The sequence below is a fragment of the Sciurus carolinensis genome, chromosome 6 (genome assembly GCF_902686445.1).
Source record: "Sciurus carolinensis chromosome 6, mSciCar1.2, whole genome shotgun sequence".
Classification (NCBI taxonomy): Eukaryota; Metazoa; Chordata; class Mammalia; order Rodentia; family Sciuridae; genus Sciurus; species Sciurus carolinensis.
Genome location: NC_062218.1, coordinates 122869163 through 122889409, shown reverse-complemented (window position 1 = coordinate 122889409; position 20247 = coordinate 122869163).

Genomic DNA, 20247 nt, shown 5'->3' with positions numbered 1-20247 from the left:
CCAGTATGATTGCATATGGACCAGATAGATCCCTCAGGTTAGAGTCTGCTCCCTTCAGGTGTCCTCATTCTGTGATGAGGGCAGAGTGAAGCTCTGCATAATTGTGTAGCATAGTTAAGGGAGGCAGAACCCAGGGTAAATTTTCATTTCTCTTGTTGCCATACTTCTTTGCTTGTTATGGTTTCTTTGCACCCTAGAGCTCTTGTCAGCGACCCATTTTGTGAATGGAGACATTTTTGCTTTGAAGTCATAATTTATCCTGCAAGAGCTGCTAAAAGAAGCACTTTTAAACTCAGATCTGAGCGAAGTCTGGGAATTGTAAGTCACCTCCAAGCACTTGGGTAAATTGCAAAGAGTAGAGTCTTTTTACCTCAGGGAGTCAATTTTAACTTATTGCTTTTTCCTCTGAAGATGGTTTTCTCAAACATTTTCTCCCCCTTGCTTTCATTGCAAATTCTGACTTAGGTTGTACAAATTAGCTGCTTGTGATTTATTTATGACATGCAGTTTGCTACAAGTTAACTTGTGACTACCTCATCATTAACCACCTAGCTAAACAAGAGTTTTTAAAATTGGTCTTTGAAAAGCCTAGGGACACATTGTATTTTTCAACCTACTCAAATACAATTACAATTACAACCAGCCATCTTTCTTCATAAGCCTCAGAGAGGTGATGTGGCAAGGAAGTCAAGAGTGTTGATCCACATCTGCACCCCTGGATTCAAATCATGCTTTTACCAATTATTGACTTTGTAACTTGAGGCAAGTGACTTAATCTCTCTGTACCTCAGGTTTTCTCAACTGTAAGTGCAAGACAAATGCGTGACTTCCTTTTATAGTTGTGAGTAGTAAATGAGTTAAGATATGCAAAGATGCCTGACATAGAAAGCAAAACAAGCAAAACTGTCTTCTAAATGTTATATTTGAATATTTGGAAAAGAGATATGAATGGATCAGAAAAGCAAATATTTGTAAAAACAAGTATCTCTTGCTTTTGATGTCTAATTATTCAATGACTATTAGAAGCAGATTATATTTAATGCAAGATATTTATGGATTTAGTCACTGAGGTGTTTTGGGTTTTGTTAAGCACAGTCTGGGGTACTCTCTTGTTTTAGATCTTCTGGGTCTGATGACAAAGCCATTTTGAATCTCATGTTTTAAAGGTTGAAGATAAATGTTTTCAATGTGTGAGTTTGCATAATAAAGCCCATCTGATTGAATAGGGCTATATTAAGTGGCCAGTGACTCTGGTGTACCCACCCCCCCATACCTTCCCACACACTTTGGAGAGACACATGTAAGCACACTTTATGCAAAGCTACAGAAAAGAAAAAAAAAAAAAAAAAGAATGAAAACACATCTCCGGCTCCATATGTTATTGCTTTTTCTATCCACTGAGTTTTCAGAGTAACTATCTTCTTGTTAGATTTGCCTGTTGCTGACAAAGCTATTCACTGATAGACAATAGCCTCTGTCATTTGATAGGCAGCCAAATTTTCCTAAGGGATTCTTTTGGAAACCCCTAAAATGTCCCTTTGTTGCAACCCACAGAAAGTCACAAGAGAGCAGTTGAACTGTGTAACTGAGTTTTATTAAGAACCCACTGGGACAAGGAACAACTTCTTTCTTGCTTACACATATTCTCTCTCTCTCTCTCTCTCTCTCTCTCTCTCTCTCTCTCTCTCTCTCTCCCTCACACACGGACACACAGACACACAGACACACACACACACACACACAGTCCTTATCCTTCCTTCCTTTATATTTTCTCTGGGATTGGTTAGCAAAGAATTTGGAGCTTAATCTCTGCTGATTTGGGGCCATTCAATAATGCATTTTTACTACCTTCCCAGGAGTTCCAATGCATGACAATATTTTTTAATCTTCATAGTGTGAGTGTAGCATGGCCCTGCTATCATACCCATTTTGTTGCCAGAAAATCCAAGGAGAATTCTCAGGATTTGGTCAATTTGAAATAAACCAGATTAATCACTTGGCAGTTACAATTCAGGAGCATGGATTCAAGCGGTTTTCTAATAGTTTGGGAGCCCCCAAAGGGAAGGTCCTGCTACTTCAATTTCTGGAGCAGTGGTAGGGCATGTGGGAAGAGGTTCTCATAGTTTTAACTTGGAGGTTCCGAGTTCTATTTCCAGCATAATAACCTTCCTTCAGATCCCATGGCCAAAGTCAGGTCTTGTTTCTTGCTTTCAGGGTCTTCATATACCCTCCCTTCTAAGATGTATCCTGCTGTAATCTTCCATTGGTTTTCCTGATCACTTGTATGATCTGTCTCCATGGGAGGGTGGGGACTTCATGGAGCTGGGAGAGTGTTTTAGTCACCACTGTATTCTCAGCACCTAACCCAGATATGCCTGGCAAACACTTGGGGCTTAATAAATGACGACTGGAGGAGTGATTTCATCTTTGTGCCTATTTCTTATGCAGTTCTCTTTCCTCTGGAATACCACTGACTTTCAACTGTCACAGCTGTTTGGGGCCAGACACAAGAGGGATGACTGAAATTACCACATAACTGTCTGAGCAGACAGGGAGATGCTCCATCAGTCAATCATTTTAAAAGACTTTATTAGATTCACCCCATTTACTTTGTGCTCTGTGCTAAAAGTTGAGGGAATTATTGAAAAGTCTCTGGCTAGAGAACTTCAGAATCGAACTGGCAAAATGAATCTAATACAAATATCAAAATTAAATGATAATTTTAAAAAATGCTTAATTCTGAAAGTAAAGTTTTAGAGAATGGAGAGATGAAAGAATGGATGGACAAGGTATAGATGGAAGTTAGGACTTCAGCAGGAAAAATGGGTAGGAAATGCCATATTTGATGGCCATGCCTATGATCCCAGTGACTCAGGAGGCTGAGGATCAGAAAAGGATCAGAAGTTTGAGGCCAGCCTCAGAAACTTAGCAAGAGGCTTTCTCAACATAAAAAATTTAAAGGGCTGAGGATGTAGTTCAGTGGGTTCAAATCCTACTACTACCAAAAAAACAAAACAAAACAAAACAAAAAAACAAAACGAAAGAGAGAGAGAGAAACACTGAGAGAGAGAGAGAGGGGAAAGATTGGGATATATCAAGGGGCAGAGGCAAGACTTTCTATATGGTGAGTGGGCAACATGAGAAAAGACATAGAGGCTGACCTGATGGCATGAGCGTGGCTTATATGAGAAGAGAACCAGTGATAGGACTGTAGTGAGTAAGAGGAGATCAAGGTCAAAGGTCAAATGACGGAGAACCTTAAAATGTGTTGTGCACCCAGACTGGTCAGTCTGGGACAGTGGTGCCCAAGAGTCAGTGGTGGGGACAGTGGCCTGGGCAGCTGTGGAAGTTCGAGGGTGATGTGGGAACTCATGCTAGCATTTTCGCTCCACACTCTTCTCTTGGTTTCTATTTCACTCAGTCAGTGCTAAAGTGTTTGATCTAAAAATCTCCTGTTGATGAACTAGCCTAAACTCTCTACAAGGTGTGGGTTCTCAAACTTGGGTGCACATCAAAATCCTCAGAGATCTTATTTTAAGTGCTAATCTCTGGGACCTGCCTCCTACCCCACAACCAAATTCTGATTCAGTAGAATAAAATTGGGGTCTGGTGATCTGCAGTTTTGAAGGGCCCAAGGTAGTTCATGGGCCTAATTTTGTGAATATGGCCCTAGGGAGTAAGTGGTAAAGGAAGGAGCTAGAAGAAACTCCAGAGATGAGCAGCCAAAGAAAGGCATGATAGGCACTGATTTTTTCTGAAAGTTAAATGTTACTCAGAACAATTTTTATCTTTTCCCATAATTTGGGGCTTGGCTTAATTTAATGAATAGAGTGATATAGATGAGAGGCATAGAAATTAATCAATTTCCAGAAGACCAAGTAGTGAGAATACTAAAACTCACCTTGATCTAAGGGCATCCTAAAAGCAGCCACTTGAATTTATGCTTTGCTATCAGCTGGGTTCTGAGTAGCTAGTTTTAAACTACAATTAGTAGCAAATTACAGTCACACTGACTTTCAAAAGAGCTGGTAGCATTCTGCTAGGAAACAATTTAAAGGATCAGATTGGTGCTGCCACTAAATCAAACAAGCTCATCTCATTCCAGAGGCCTGGACCTCCCAACCCTGCCAAAGCTGCTAGTGGGTGGCTTCTCTTTTGGCAAAAAGCTCAGCTCTGGGCTTTGGTATTCTAATCAGTGTTCACTGTAACAATGACCCCATCTACTTGGGGAGGGTGCAACAAATTCATTGGCAAAAGATACGCAGAATGATAAAAATGTACACTCTTTCTACACTTCCGGGTGCAAAAACTTGGAGTGACTTTTGTAGTATCTGACCTAGTTTCTTCAATTGTGTGATGTAGGTGCTCTGCAAACTCACTGGGAAGTAAAGAGGACCTCAGAGGTGACACTTTCCTCTGTGAACTGCTCTTTCATTCAATAGATAGTGAAGAAAGGCTGGACACTGTGAGCATAACCACCACCTGCGCTGCACAAGGTCACAGGTCCAAGCGAGAGAAGGAGCACGCCCACAGCTGATGTGGTCGGGCATGGGGGAATGCAGGGTGCACAGTGTGGGGTGCACAGTGTGGAATGTGGTTTCCAATGAGATGAGGGAACTTTCTCAGAGGCAGCATTTGAGGAAATTGTAAAAAAAGTATTTCATATATCACAGCTATGGCAGGGAAAAAGCCTCCATAATACCTATTTCACTAGAAATCTTTATTTTCTTTGTGTTTTCCACTCTCCTACAGTTTTATACTAAGAGTCATTTCATCTGAGATAAAAGCAAAGAACGCTTATAGTCAAGAAAGCATATTTTAGGTTTAAACTTGCTTCCTTCCTTCCTTCCTCCCTTTCTCCCTCCCTCTCTCTCTCTTTCTTTCTTTCTTTCCTTTTCTTTTTAATTTAAAAACCTACAAGCAAAAATATATTTGGCTTCATTTCAGGTGATAGTGACTGCAGAGAGTCAAGCACTCATTAGGGAACTGCCAGATCTGTCCCTCTTCAGGATAAATGAGTGCGATCCAGCTGCCTGTTCCTCCATGCCGAGCACAAAAATCTATAATGCCTGGAGTTAGGGAAACAAAATCCCCCACTTCTTTGAATCACCAGCTGAAGGCAACCAGAGGAACATGCAGCTCCCTGGAGGGCAGGTGACCTTCGACTCTAAGGGGAAACTAAACTGAACTTGAATTGAAAGTCAACACCCTGTTCAAAAATGTAAAAAAATTTGCTTGCTTCAAACAGGTACTTGGCACTGAAAGCGTGGGTCTCTGGCAGTTCTCCAGGACCACCCAGTTTCTGATTCCCACCCAGGTATCTCTCAGGTTCTAGTTCAAGATCACACCTATCCTAAAAGACATCTTGCCCCATCCAACCAATGCCTGGCATTTTTTTACACCCCTCCCGATGCCTCATAATGATGTCTCTGGCCATACTATTTCCTTCTTTCAACCAGGGTCAGCTGCAAAAGAAAGGGTCAGTTTCTTAGGTAAAAGGGAATGAGATGGGCAAGGGGCCATCTGCCTATCACTCAACTTGGTTTCAGTGTCTTTCAAGAATTTGTATTTTGAAACTGACGCTTCTTGAAGTCTTCATAATCTACACTTTGATATGTTTTAAAAAACCCAACATTGTTATCTCTTTAAGGGTTCGAGGCTGGGGTGCAAGCCCAGAGGAGGTGCCTGTGTGGCGGGGATCTGCTTGAACCTTTCCTGCCTGCCTATCATGCTTAAGTTTGTCTTAACAGTAAGCATGCTAGAAACCAAAGGGAAGAAGCATTTGCAACCTCAGCTGAATGTTTAGTGTGTGTATTGTTGATCTTGTTATCTACCAACCATTTGTTGAGTGGAATTGATGCTGGCTGAATTCTGTGCCTTCCTGTATCCTCTAAAATTGGGGCTTTGAAGGAATCTGAGGAAAAACTATGATCCTCCCCTGGGTAGTCTTCTCAGTCCTCCAGGAATCCTATACTCTGTGATCCTACATTCCCATTCTGCTTTGAGGACTGCCATTTCTGTGTCACTCCTTTTCTCTTCCTCAGTCATTTTTCCATCAAATCTTCAGAATCTTGCAACCCTCCTTATTTTATAGATGAAGATGCTGTGGCTCAGGAAGCTAGAGAACTAGATGGGTTCCTCTTGCTGACACTCTTCTGTTTCTTTGTCTTGACATGTGTGTGCTTGTGTGTGTGTGTGTGTGTGTGTGTGTGTGAGAGAGAGAGAGAGAGAGAGAGAGAGAGAGAGAGCTATTTATTCATTCAGAGATTCACTGAATATTTTATTCAAGAGAAAGAGAAAACTCTTAGTATTTACTGAGCCCGGACCACATGCCAGACTAGAGCCATTTGAAGAATGAAGGTTCAAAAAATTAGGTAACTTGCAGAAGATTGCACTTCTGGGAGGAGCAGGGCTTGGGATCCATGCCAGGACAGTCCCACATTGGCAGGGGGTTTTGTGTGTACCACCACTCAGGATTGTAGAGAAGGAAGCTGCGCATGGGGAATGCTGGAGGTCTGATGCTTGATCAAGGGCAGAGCAGCAGGCAGAGGTCCCTGAAGGACGGCAACACAGAAAAGGGCATATTCTGCTGCTCAGCAGAGCATTACTCCTAAACCACCTGCCCTACTTCTCTCTTTCTTTCCTCTTTGAGGATTTTCTCAGTCTGAAGCAACAATGGGAGGGAAAAAAGATCTTGCAGGAGTTTTTAGAATGAGGACAGCTGAGTGTGAAGGTGCTGCATATGCTGATTGCAGAGATGCTACCAGGGACATGGCAGGGGACATGGGAGGAGAAAGGAACTGTGGAGGCATCTTTTCTCTGTAGAGGAATGAAACCCACAGATCACCCAGCCTGTTGGGCAAACACTAAACAAGGGTGCATAGTTTCCCTGAGCCCTTGGTGGAGAGGGTGCTCCTGGGGAAGCTTCCAGTCCTTGTTGTCTGTGTGGGAACTGGTCTCTGCTCCAGGTTGCCCTTTGCATGACGGTGGGAGAGGAGGGGAGAGAAGGGAGTTCACAATTACTGGCCAGGACAGCAGACCTGTCAAAGACCCTTGTGTTACTTGCTTCCTCTCTGCCCAGAAGACCAGATTTGAATCTCTCAACCCAGCTCTGATCAGACGGTACTTGTATGAGATGAATGCTCTCTCATGGGGGGAAAAACTCTGAAGAGAAAGACCCCTAAGCTTGTGAGGACATAATTTCTTCTTTTTGTTTGCTCTGTGCCTTCATTCATTACATTTGTCTTTGAAGACATTGGGACTGAATTATTCCCACTCTTTCTTTCCCTCTAGGGATTTGACTTCAGCTCATTTTAAGATGGCAAATTGCCAAGGTAGTTTCCGCCCCCCATCTTTCAAAAAAGGTTTGGAAACTGTTAGAACTATTTAAATGTAGGCAATATGAAGAAAAGTTAGGGTATACTCTTCAAGTTTGGATTTTTTTTTCCCCCTCAGCAGAGTGCAAAGTGACTTTTAGGAGTTTGGAAGAAACTAGCTGATGTTATTTATTTCCCGTAGGGAAACAAAACCCAGGAAAGCAAAACCCAGGAAAGCGCAGAGAGTGATATAAGAATCACATCTGATGGGGGATGGAAGTTTCTCTAGGTTCCCAGTGCTTTTAATTATCCACGTAAGATGTTGAGGAATGATGACTTATTACTGCTGCTTTGACAAGGGCAGAAGAATCAATCCACTGGCAGGAGTCTGACTTGCAGGATTATCACTCAAAGAGATCCTGTAAGAGTGTGTTCTTACAATGGACACAACGGGCTTTTTAACTCCTTTGATAACTCCTTCACTGCATTCTGTTTTGGTACAGATGGGACTGACCTACTTTGTTCCTTCATTATGAGGTTTTGCATAGGAAATAATAAATAACAAGACAGAGAGGCTGTGATGTTAAAACTCATCCCTGAAACTCAGCAAGGTTTCTCAGCTTCAAATCCCTAGGCCAGGTTCATGAATTTTATTTATGTATTCATTTATTTATATGATGTCTGGTGCCGAGACACAGATAAAAAATTAAAACATAAATTCTTCAGAAGGACCCATCGAGGAGCTAGATTAAAATTTGAACCTCTGAACTTCCCGACACCTCCTGCCACAGAACTAACGAGATCATTACTGAGCTCCACAAACAAAGGAAGCTCTCTCTTATGCCCTAACAATGGGGAAAAAGGCAGACCTGAGAATACTTGCACTGCTCAAAACATCACTCACAACATCCCAAACCAAAACAAAAGCATCTCGCCAAAGAGCCAAACAAACAGAGAAGTCAGCCCTCAGCAAACCCTGGTGAGTTGCCAAATTTGGCTTCTGGCTGTTTGCCCTGCGGGAATTACGTAATTCCCAGACAAGGGCCCTCGACTGAGAATTTCAGCCTCTCATCTTAGACTTTTACTCCTAGGAACTGGCAGCAAAAATAGGTGAGAATCTCACTTCCACTGATGCAATGAGGCTGCTGATTTTTATTAGGTAATTTTGTCAGGGTAGAGATGGTGTGGAAGGAAATGCCTTATAAATTATGAGATTATGAAATGAATTCCATTCGTCTCTCCCCTCAAAGTTACTAAAGTATCCTATATTTTGTACTCTATGTTATCCAAGTCTCTAATTCTCTGAGGTCAATAAATGTAAATATTGGAGCCAGGAAGCCCTGTTTACTTCCTTCTTCCACAGCAAGCTTAGATGAAAGAACTGAGCTCCCATTCTGGGGATTAGCTAAGGAAAAGCAGTAGGAGGGAGTGGAGATTAGGAAGTATTCATGAAATGACAATTGCAGACCAGGTACCTATGGTTGTCCTCTCATTAATATTTACAAAAAAATAGGCAAGAGACTCACTTCTACTGACACAGTGGACGTGATGATTTTTTTTTTTTTGTACTGAAAGTTGAACGCAGGAGCCTTTAACCACTGAGCCACATCCCCAGCATTTTTTTTTTTTTTTTTTTTAAGTTTAGAGGCAGGATCTCACTAAGTACCTGAGTTGCTTAGGGTCTCACTAAGTTGCTGAGGCTAACTTTTTACTCATGATCCTCCTGGCTCAGCCTCCCAAGCTGCTCGGATTATAGGCATGCACCATCGCACCTTGGGAGAGGTTTTACTAGTTGGTTAATTTGGGAAGAATTGGGATGAGATACCTACTGGGGACACCAGTTCTGCTGTTCCTCCAGGGCTCTATCCCTATGCTGGGGAGAGTTTGGGGTGTCCTGAATATCTTCTGTGTGAATATGAATCCCTCTGCTCTTCTCTACCCTGCTTTTGGCTCCGGGAGACTGATTTACATGCTCTCGGTAAATGAACTCCTTTGATCTCTGTCAAACCCACCAAGTCATAAGATCATATACTCCCAACAGCAATTCTTGGTTGGATGAAGGGACTACATCTGAGATTGCACGCAAGCAGTGTTAAGGGCACTAGAAGTCATGGTAGCACATAACTAAACCCATTCAACTGCCACTTATACTGGCACCTATCCCTCAGCTCATACTTGTGACTGAATGTGGGTGTGAGACTCCTATGTCCAGCAGATGAAGGAGGTAATGGCTGTTCTTGGTTCATGAATGGGTTGGCTCTTTTTATGTGTATAAGCTGAAAACAGTCTACTTTAGTACAGCTCCTTTAAGAGGCAACTCTGAAAGAAAGAGTGAAGAGAAATGTTCTTAACAGGCAGAGATTTGGGAGATGATCATGGTTACACACTTGTGTGGAAAGTAGTTCACAATAAGGATACATATGGGCCCAAGGCCAGTAACAGAATGGTATTATGGTTAGGATATAAGGCGTCCCCCAGAAGCTCATGGGTTATCCAATGTAGCAATGTTCAAAGTGAAATGATTAGTTTATGAGAACTGCAACCTACTCAGTGGATTAATTCATTTGATGGATTAATAATTTGAATGGATTTCTGTGTGGTAACCGTAGGCAGGTAGGGCATGGCAAAAGGAAGTAGGTCACCAGGGGAGTGCCCTTCAGGATTTTATTTTGTCTGTGAATCCTCATGCTTTCTCTCTCTCTCTGCTTCCTGGCCACCATGAGCTGAGCAGATTTCCTCTGCCATGACCTTCCACCATGACGTTCTGCCACACCTTGGGCCCACAGTAATGGAGTTGACCAACCAGGTATTAAGTCTCTAAAAACACTGAGCCCAAGATAAACTGTTTCTTTTCCAAGTTGTTCTTGTCATGTATCTTGGTCACATCAACAAAAAGCTAACTAAAACAATGACTATTGATCAGAGAGTGGAAGGAGAAAGATTGTAGGATTAGGGACAAGGAGGTCCAGGGAAGAGGCACATGGAAGCATCAATGAGAGAGAATATGATGTGTGATAAACTTTGTATTAAATATTAATGTTCAACAGAGAGCATCCACCATGGCAGATGTACTAAACTGTCAAGCTGACTAATGACAGAGCAGTTTGAGGCCAGTCATGGACTTCATGTCATGGCAGTGGAGATGGAAGCTATGCATGGCTCAAACAGCATGGGTTCCCTCTCAGTCAAGCTGATACCCCACTGGTGAGTGCCCAAACTTCTCAAAACAGAGACCAACACTGAGCCACTGGTTTGGCACCATCCCTTGTGGAGACCAACCAGCCTGTTGGTGGTGAGTGTTTACATTGGACCTCTCCCATTTCAGAAGGAGCAGTGATTCATACTGACTGAATCAACACGTACAGCAGATACAAGATTGCCTTTTTTGCCTGAGAGATTCTGTCAGTATGACAATCAATGGGCTTACAGAGTGCTTAAATCACAGACCCAGGATGCCATGCAGCATTACATTGTACTGAGGAACCCAGTTAAAGCCAAGGAGATGTGGCAGTGGGCCTGTGACCACGGTTTCCATTGATGCTATCACATATTGCAGCACTCAGAAGTTGAGATCTGATAGAACGATGGAACAGCTTCTTAATAGCCACTAAGGACCCAGCTTAGAGATGGTAAACTGTGAGGGCAGACATCATGCTCCAGAACACAGTCTATTTCCTGTTTGACTTTGTTACAGCTTCATTTCAATTCATTGTCCCCTTTGCTCAGTTCTACTGCTTTCATTCTCCCTCAGGGGTTGAGCTGGAGGGTTCTCCCAATGAAATTCCTGCCTACAAATCTCTGTCCCAAAGTCTATTATCTAGAGATTGGAGCCGGGACATCTGCTATTGTTCATTTCAGAGTACTTTTCCGCCCGGTGCTTTTGTTTGAGTCTCCTTGTATTATCCTAATCTGAGTGTGCCTTCTGAATATTGCTGGGACCTGACTGGTAGGGATGGGGTCCTGGACGAGGCCTGCTCTGAGACACTGGTCCCCTGACTGCTCAGTTCTAAGGTTCAGTTTTGGTAGGACTCCTGATTCACAGCCTCAAATCTACCAAAATCAGTTTAACAAAGATATTTTGGTTTGTACCTTAATTCTTTGCTTAAATTATTTGGGACCTGAATGGGGAAGCTACTATTTGATGGTTTTCTCAGAAACTCCAACCTTTCCGTGGTGCTTGTATGCAATTTAGATGGCACAACAAAGTGTTTCAAAGTCTTCTCTTTGTAGACAGGTTTGTGTGTGAATGTGTGTGTGTGTGTGTGTGTGTATAAAGGCATCTAACAAGTTCAACCTTCTCTCATTAGGACAGTTATTTTTGCCTCTAGTCAGGGACCCTGATGGAATAGGTTCTTGTTGGTCCTTAAATGTCCCCTAAAAGTTCACAGGGTAGAAGGCTTGGTCCCCAGTGCAGCAATGTTCAGAGGAGGGGCCTTTGGGGGTGATTGGATCTTGAGGACTGTAACTTTATCATTGGTTTAATCTGTTGATGGATTCAGAGTTTAAAGGGCGAGTGCAAGGTGGTGGGAACCTTAGAAGGTGAGGCCCAGAGAGCATGGGTCATTGGGGGTATGTCCTCGAAGGGTAGATTTTGTATCCAGCCTCTTCCTCTTGTGCCCTTTCTGTCTCTGTGTATCTTGGCTGCCATGAAGCGAGCTGCTGTGCTTCATCATGCACGCCCCGCCATGATGTTTTGCCTCACCACAGGTCCAGAAGCAACAGAGCCAAACCAACCAACCACAGTCTGAAACTTTTTTTTCATATTTTTTATTTGTTCTCTTTTAGATATACATGACAGTAGAGTGTATTTTGACATATTATACATTCATGGAGTATAATATATTCTAACTAGGATCCTATTCTTGTGGTTGAATGTGATGTGGAGTTTTCACTGGTCATGTATTCATATATGAGCATAGGAAAGTTATATCAGATTCATTCATTCTACTGTCTTTCCTATTCTCACCCCCTCCCTTCCCTTCATTTTCCTTTGTCTAATCCAATGAACTTCTATCCCTGCCCCCCATTATTGTGTTTTAGCATCTACATATTAGAGAGAACATTCATCCTTTATTTTTTTGGGTTTGGTTTATTTCAGTTAGCCTGATAGTCTCCAGTTCCATCCATTTACCAACAAATGCCATAATTTCATTCTTCTTTATGACTGAGTAATATTCCATTGTGTATATATGCCACATTTTCTTTATCCATTCCTCTTTTGAAGGGAACATACATTACTTCCATAGCTTTGCTATTGTAAATTGAGCTGCTATAAAAATTAATGTGGCTGCATCATTGTCATATACCCACAGACTGAAACTTTTGAAATTGTAAACTGAAAAAAAATACTTCCTCCTTTTAGGTTAATTCTCTTATGTATTTTGTCACAGCAAAGGAAAGCTGACTAGCAGATCTTTTTGATGCTTGAAGTTATTTAAACCATTGATATAATTTGTGTCTAAAATTTCATTTAAAATCTTTTTCATGATACAATAAATAAATTTATTCTCTTTGTTAAAAAATTAAAACATTACAGATAAGGATAAAAATATTTTTGACTGTCAACACCCATCCCCTCCCCAAAGAGCAAACTATTACCTTCCAGGCCTTTTCCAAATTAACACTCTATTCAAAGTTCTGCATGTTCTTTGACTAGGAAATTCTATTTTTCAGAAGTTACATGTACAAAAACCTCTTGAAAGTGCATGAGCATAAACAAGGATATTTATTGCAGCATTGTTTATAATAGCAATAAAGCTAAACACTTAATAGAGGACTAAATAAATTGTGGTATATTTTCACAATGACATTGCATGGAGTCAGAAAAACAGTGAGGTGAAACTTTAAGTGCTAATATGGAAAGATCGTCAGGAAATGATAAATGTAATATGACTCCAATATTTAGAGCTGCTTAGGGAGGTGATGGTCAATGGAAATGACCTGGGTTTGGTGAAAGAAACAGGAGAAGGAAGAGTGATCCGTGCCCCTCCCTGGCTCGGCCTCCCCCAGCCTTTTCTTCCCTTTTACTCTATTTTCTGTCTCCCCTTCACTGCAGATTCTTCCCTTTCTTGATCATTTCTTCTCATGAGTTAAAATTGAAGCCAAATCTACATTCTATGAACCGTTTGTGTTTACTCTCATTAACAACCAGTTGAACTCAGTTGATTAGCAGCAAGGCCTATCCAAACTGGTAGTTAAAGTGTCAGAATAAATGGATCCATTGCCTGCACCCTGGCTCCCATGATCCAGTTGATGAATATTTAATTGAGAAGCAATATGATGTGTTATATGAAAACTTGCCTGCTTTGGCTACTATAAAAGCTTAAAAATAAACCAACAATTTGACGAGGTTTCAAAGAATAAAAACAAAACAAAACAAAAAGAAACTTCAAGTTTGGGTTGAATAATAAAATATGTAGTGTTTGCATTTAGGAATACCAGTAACATTATTTTCTGTGTTATTATTAGAGCAAGCAGAGTATTTGAATTGAAATATTCTAGTCTGATGACTTTCCTTGTGTATTGGAGGGGAAAGTGACCCAAAGAAGGGAGGTAGCAAAGCAGCAGCAACCTGCTGTTTTCTGGTGACACATTTATAGAGAGTAGAGATGTCCATTATGTTTTCTTTAGGGAATGGTTCTATTCCTCTCTGTTGATAGGATTCAAATGTGTGGATCTTCTTGTACTTGTAGGTCTGTATAAGGGGCACAATCATTATGGGATGGACAGAAATGACTTGACACAGTGCTGAATGGGTAATGGAAGGAATGACCAGCTCTGGGCTTCTCCAGAGTTCTGGGTCTTGGTTAAAGGTGACCCTAAAGTTAGAATACCTGGGAATAAGATCAATAGGAAATAGTCATCAGAAATGGCATTTTTAGCCAGAAGAAACCAAAGAATAGGGTAACTAGATAAATGCAGGACACCTAGTTACATCTGAATTTCATATAAACAACAAATACTTTTTAAGCATGGTTATATTCCTGATAGTGCATGGGACATACTTGTACTAAAAAAATATTTTTTACTTATACAGAAACTCAAATTTAATCAGGTCCCCTGATTTTTTTTGTGTTTTTGTTTGTTTTGTTTTGTTTTATAGTGCTAAAAATCAAACCCAGGACTTTGTACAAGTTATACAAGCATTCTATCAATAAGATACCCTCTGGTTTGAGTCCCCTGTATTTTTATTTGTTAAATTTGTCAAGCATACCAGGAAACATGTTGAAATACTTAACTTGAAATGTTTTATATCTAAACAACAGATTATTCCATAGGTTTCTCAGTTTTTCTGATTCCAAAATTATAAATTAAGACCAGTCCAAGGACAAATTCTCTCGAAACTGGAATGTTCTGAAATGGAACAGATTGTGCCAAAGATATCACCACATGAATATTTGTAATACCAAGGAACCAGGTGAAACATAAAAGGTCGTTGAACAGGAGATGGTTTTTTTAAAAATTAGGAGCACATCTACGTGATGGAATTCTCCACAGGGTTTTCTTCTAGCCATAGAGCTACTTTATAATAGAACTCTCACAACCTGACCAGCTAGCTTGTTTTCTAGAGGAGGAGCTGGGCTTTCTGACTCCTCAGGGGCACGCCTAATGTACTTTAGGATGCTTTCCTGTCCATACATAATGTGAAGATTTCCAAGTAGGTCTTTAAGTAAAAACAAGCAAAAGAGCAGTGTGTGTGTTAAGTTCCCTTTTGGGTAAATTTTAAAAAGCATAAACATAAATACAGGTAAAAGTTTGACGTTTTTTTCTGGGTTAAGTACCTGAGAATCTCTTCAGAATATTTATTTTAGGGAAAGGGTTTAGTTATTAAGGATAGGTGAGGAAGACTTACTATGTATTTTATAACTTTATAGATAGATTTTAAAAACAACTGTACATTGAAATAGACTGGATATTTTTGTTAGGAATAATGAGGAGATATTTTCCTACAATGGGTGGGGATATGTGCTAGAGGGAGGTTACCTTATTTATCTTTCAATTTAAAAAGTGGCATACATTGAAACTTTAACACTTTGAGAAAAAGCCCCACCAATTTACTTTTGATGCTCAGTCTCCTCGTTCATTTAAAATTTCAGGTCATAGGAAATGTCTCCCGGCAGACCCATGAGCAGTTGTAACATGTATTTGCCAGTGAGTGTCATGGACCACGTGAGGGTCAGGATAACTTGATAGATGAGCCCATTGTCCACAAATGCACATGGAGTTCTTGGCCTTAGACTCATAGCAGGTCTTGGCATTTCAACAACCAGGAAAAGGAAACCTTTTGACTCTCCTCTTAATAACAGCTTGAACCCTATAAAATTGTTATTTCACAGGCCAAAAGAAAAAAAGACTGAATATCAGTAATTTCATATGGTTCACTGAATACTACTTTTGCATATTCCTTTTCACTTTCTCCCTTCAAAACGTAGGAAAGCAAATCCAAGAAACCCAAGTATGTATGTTTCCAGGCTTCTGAATCTGCACTATCTTTTTTAATATTACATTTTATCTTATCTTAGGGCTGGTAGAACAAAGTACCATATACCTAGTGGCTTATAAACAATGTAATTTTTTTTCTCACAGTTCTGGAGGCCTGAAATCCAAGCCCAGGGTGCCAGCATGGTTGAGTTCTGGCATGGGTCCTCTTCTAGGTTGTGTCCTCACATGGTCGAGAGACATGTGACCTAGTTCTTTGGCCTCTTCTTATGAGGACTATTTATGAGGACTCCACCCTGGTAACCTAATCTTTTCTCAAAGACCCCAGTTCCTAAAACCTTTATTTCTATATATGTATTCATATGAATTTTGGTTGAAGACATAGATTCAGTCTCTGACATCCATTATTTATGATACTTATGTTAAAAATGGCTCTAACCTCTAGAATACTTTGTATATTCCAGGTTTCTAAATACTTAATTCTGTATTCTCATATAAACTTTATAATCATCATGTGAGATAGTCATGTTTATCCCATTTTGAAAATTGAGGAACCTGACGCATAGTCTAAGCACCTTGCCTGGGTTGGTACAGCTGTAGGTCTGAAGCTGGGATCTGAGTCCAGGTTGTCTTTTCTGGTAACCACTATATTTCATTGCCAGCGATGCTGGACCTGACACTACCCCATTGTAACCTGACCAACCCACTCCGTCAGCCACAGACTAGTCGGTCTTTCCAGACTCCATGGAGCACACCTAACGTCCTCCCACATGGTGCCTTTAAAGCCATGTAGAAGTTTCTTTTAAAAATTTATTTATTTGTATCAGGGATTGAAGGCAGGGGCACTTAACCATTGAACCGCATCCAGCCCCTTTTTTAAATTTATTCTTTTTCCCCTGAGAGGGTCTCACTAAGTTTCTGGAACTGACTCTGAACTTGTAATCCTCCTGCCTCAGCCTCCAAAATCTCTAGGATTAGAGGTGTGTGCCACCCCGCATGGCTCTGCGGAGAAGTTTCTACAACTTCAGTCAGACAGGTGTGTTCCCACATCCAGCTCTTTGGAATGCAGGCCCTCAGGCAGGCAGCTTGATCTTTCATACTGGTGCCATTCTCATGACTCAGAAACTGTACCTGATAAGAATCATCAATTTTCTCTTCTACCTGTGTTCCTAAGGGCCACTGCCAGAGCAGTGACGCTCTCCCAGCTGTCTCTGTGCAGAGGCATCTGATTTTACTATCTTTACCCTGCTTACCGAGGAACTCACCTTTGTGCTCACATCCTCTTTCCTTAATCAGTAGTGCTGAGGCAGCAGCTAGGCAAAGCAGCCAGCAGGTGCCATAGATGGAAGAGGACACCCTCCCCACCAGAGAGTATCTTAATTAAACTTTGACATTCAGTTTCTTCATAAAACGAGAATAAAAATGCTAACATGGTGGACTGTGGTGTGACTTGTGTGTTGTGCTAATAGTATTAGCATGGAGTCTGTGGAAAATGGTATGAAAAATCAGGCCTTGGGTAGAGTCCCTGCAAGAGACTGTGCCTGTGATATGTACTAACTGTTTTTTTTGGAGTTATAAACCTTTTTTTTTTTTTTTTTAGCAATAACTACCTCACTTGAAGGTAACTTTTACTTTACTGATTATATATTGGTATTTGTAAGTGAGGGTGAGGAAGCTTAGCCCCGACTCCTGATGTTTTCTTCTATGAGGATAGAACTTCCAGTTTTGACACCTTGGTCCTCACTCATGTTACTCTGGGGAGAAGGGGAGAGTGTGAAATCACCTATTTGGTGAGTTTCTCCTTTCTTTTGGGCACATCACCTACTATGGTCTTCCTGCTCCACCAGAGACAGCCTCCCATAACTCACTGGGTCAGAATTTATGCAGGACAGACAGGTTCTATATCACAATTTATGTTAAAGTATGGGCTTTTTCTGAGAAATATTTCTCAGAAGGTCTATTAGAATGCAATTTCTCCTTTGCCCTCAAGACTATGCTTTTGCGTTGCCAAGAATTTCAAATGCTAATTAAACACATGAGTTGCATATATTCAGTATTCTAGTAGGTGATAGCTACCAATATTAATGTGAACATTTCAGATTTGGTATTTGGGATATTTGAATAATTTGATAGTCAAATATTATAGGCATTTATGCTGATATTTTTGTGCTGATGTAATAGATTTTTCATTTATTTTTCACATTTATTTTTGTGCATTTTTTTCCTTTAGGCTACATACTTGATTTTGGAATGGAGCTAACATAATATTCATTTTAATGTGATTGAACTTCCGCCTTACTAATAAAATGAAGGAGTCTGCTCCCTCAAAAGCACCTCATGGTTTGTTTTATAAGTAAAGTAAAGAAGACAAACATACAGAAAAGATATTGTAGGTGTAATAGGCACCCAGATGAAGAGAGAACATTATTAGCAACCCAGAGCTCCCTAAAACCTGCTCCCACCAAGTTCACTGCTACCTTGACCTTTCATCAGACACTAGTGTTGCTGGTTTTTAAACTTCATATAAGAGCAATCCTACATTATGCACTTTTTGGTGTCTGGTTACTCTTAATGAGCACCTCTATAGATTCTTTTTATTATTTTTTAAATTTATTTTATTTTACTTTTCTAAAATTCAATTTTATTGTAAACAAATGGGATACATCTTGTTTCTCTGTACATGAAGTAGAGGCATACCATTTGTGTAATCATACATTTACCTAGGGTAATAGTTTTTGATTCATTCTGTTATTTTTTTTTTTTTTCTATAGATTCTTAATCCTGTAAACACTATTGTGATTTTTTTTTTTTTTTTTTTTTTTGTGCGGGGGATTGATGAACCGGGGGGTCCTTAACCACTGAGTCACATCCCTACATCCCTAGCCCACTTGTATATTTTTATTTAGAGACAGGGTCTCACTGAGTTGCTTAGGGCCTCACTAGTGAGGCTGTCTTTGAACTTGTGATCCTTTTACCTCAGCCTCCTGAGCCACTGGGATTACAAGCATGCGACATCGTGCCCGGTTTTTAGGCCAGTTCTTGGAAAGGAAAGGAGGCAGGCAGTGAAAGAGGAAGGAAGGATGGGTAAGAGAATGAGAGGGAGAGTGTGTTTTTGGGCCCCATCTTTCCATATCTACTTTCTTTTTCTTTTTCTTTTCTTTTCTTTTCTTTCTTTCTTTCTTTTTTTTCTTTTTTTGGTACTGGGGATTGAACCCAGGGGCACTCAACTACTGAGCCACATCCCCAAACCTTTTTATATTTTACTTAGAGACAGGATCTCGCTAAGTTGCTTACTGCCTTGCTAAATTGCTCAGACTGGCTTTGTGGTGCTGGGGATTGAACCCAGGGCGATGTGCATTTGAGGCAAGCTCTCTACCAACCGAGCTATATCCCCAGCCCCTCCATATCGACTTTGAAAAGGATGCAGCCTCTGAAAAATTTGGGGACAATATAAAGAAGCCATATTAACCAGGCAGTGGCTACCTTAGACCTTATTTACAGAGAAAGTAAATTCGATTTCAAGAAAAATCTTGATGACCTGACTTGCTTTGACTCTGCAAGTGCAGTAGGGGTGTGGACACACGGTTCTGTTTCCTGCAGACCTTAAGAGGACCCCAGGGGATTGTCCTGGCCTGATTTTACAGTCCTGCTTTTGCGTCTCCTTTGCCTAATTGTTATGATTTTGTACTGCATTCATCTGCCCAGGGTCTGAAACAAATCTCTGTTGGGAGATGTTTCCTTCCTTCCAGGTTTTCATCATGGTCACAGATCATGGATAAAAAGATAACATCTTGGCTCTTTAATTACAAATCCTCTTTGGAAAACTAGCACTTTTTTTTTTTTAAATGAGAGAATCTATATTTGTCCTAGCCATATTCTTGTTGCAGAGACAGGCTTAATGACGAAGGCAGCCACATTTGTACCTCCCTAAATCCTTTCAACTTCTGTTTCCAAAGACACACCCTGAGTTTCTCTTCCAGGGTCTGACAGTTTTCAGGATCCTTACCACTCAGGGTGGAGGAGGAAGTTAGGTAATTTTCTGAAGTTACTGAGAAAGATAGACTCTGAATCTGTCATATGTTCAATCAGGTGATCATTCACTGTACTTCAGTATGTGGGTGAAACAGTGATCAAAACCCACCCCTTTCATTTTTCAGATGAGGAAATGGAACTCTTCCAAAGCGACTTTCTACTTCACTTCCGTGACTCCTGCCTCCTTTACTTCTTTACCAACCCCAATCCAACTCTTCTCAGAGGCCCCAACATCAATCTCAGTGTCAGAATGTGTTTTTACTATTTGACTCCACTATTCTATGCTAATAATCACAAAGTCTAAACATGAAACTTGCAGGCTAGAGAGGAGCAGAATATAATAGTTTGGAATTAAGGTAGAAAAGCTGTTTGGTAGACCAAAGAAGTCTGTGGTCTTCTTCAAATCACTCCATATACGTTTGCTTCCATTTTTTTTTTTTTTTTCTCCGCAGCTCTTGTC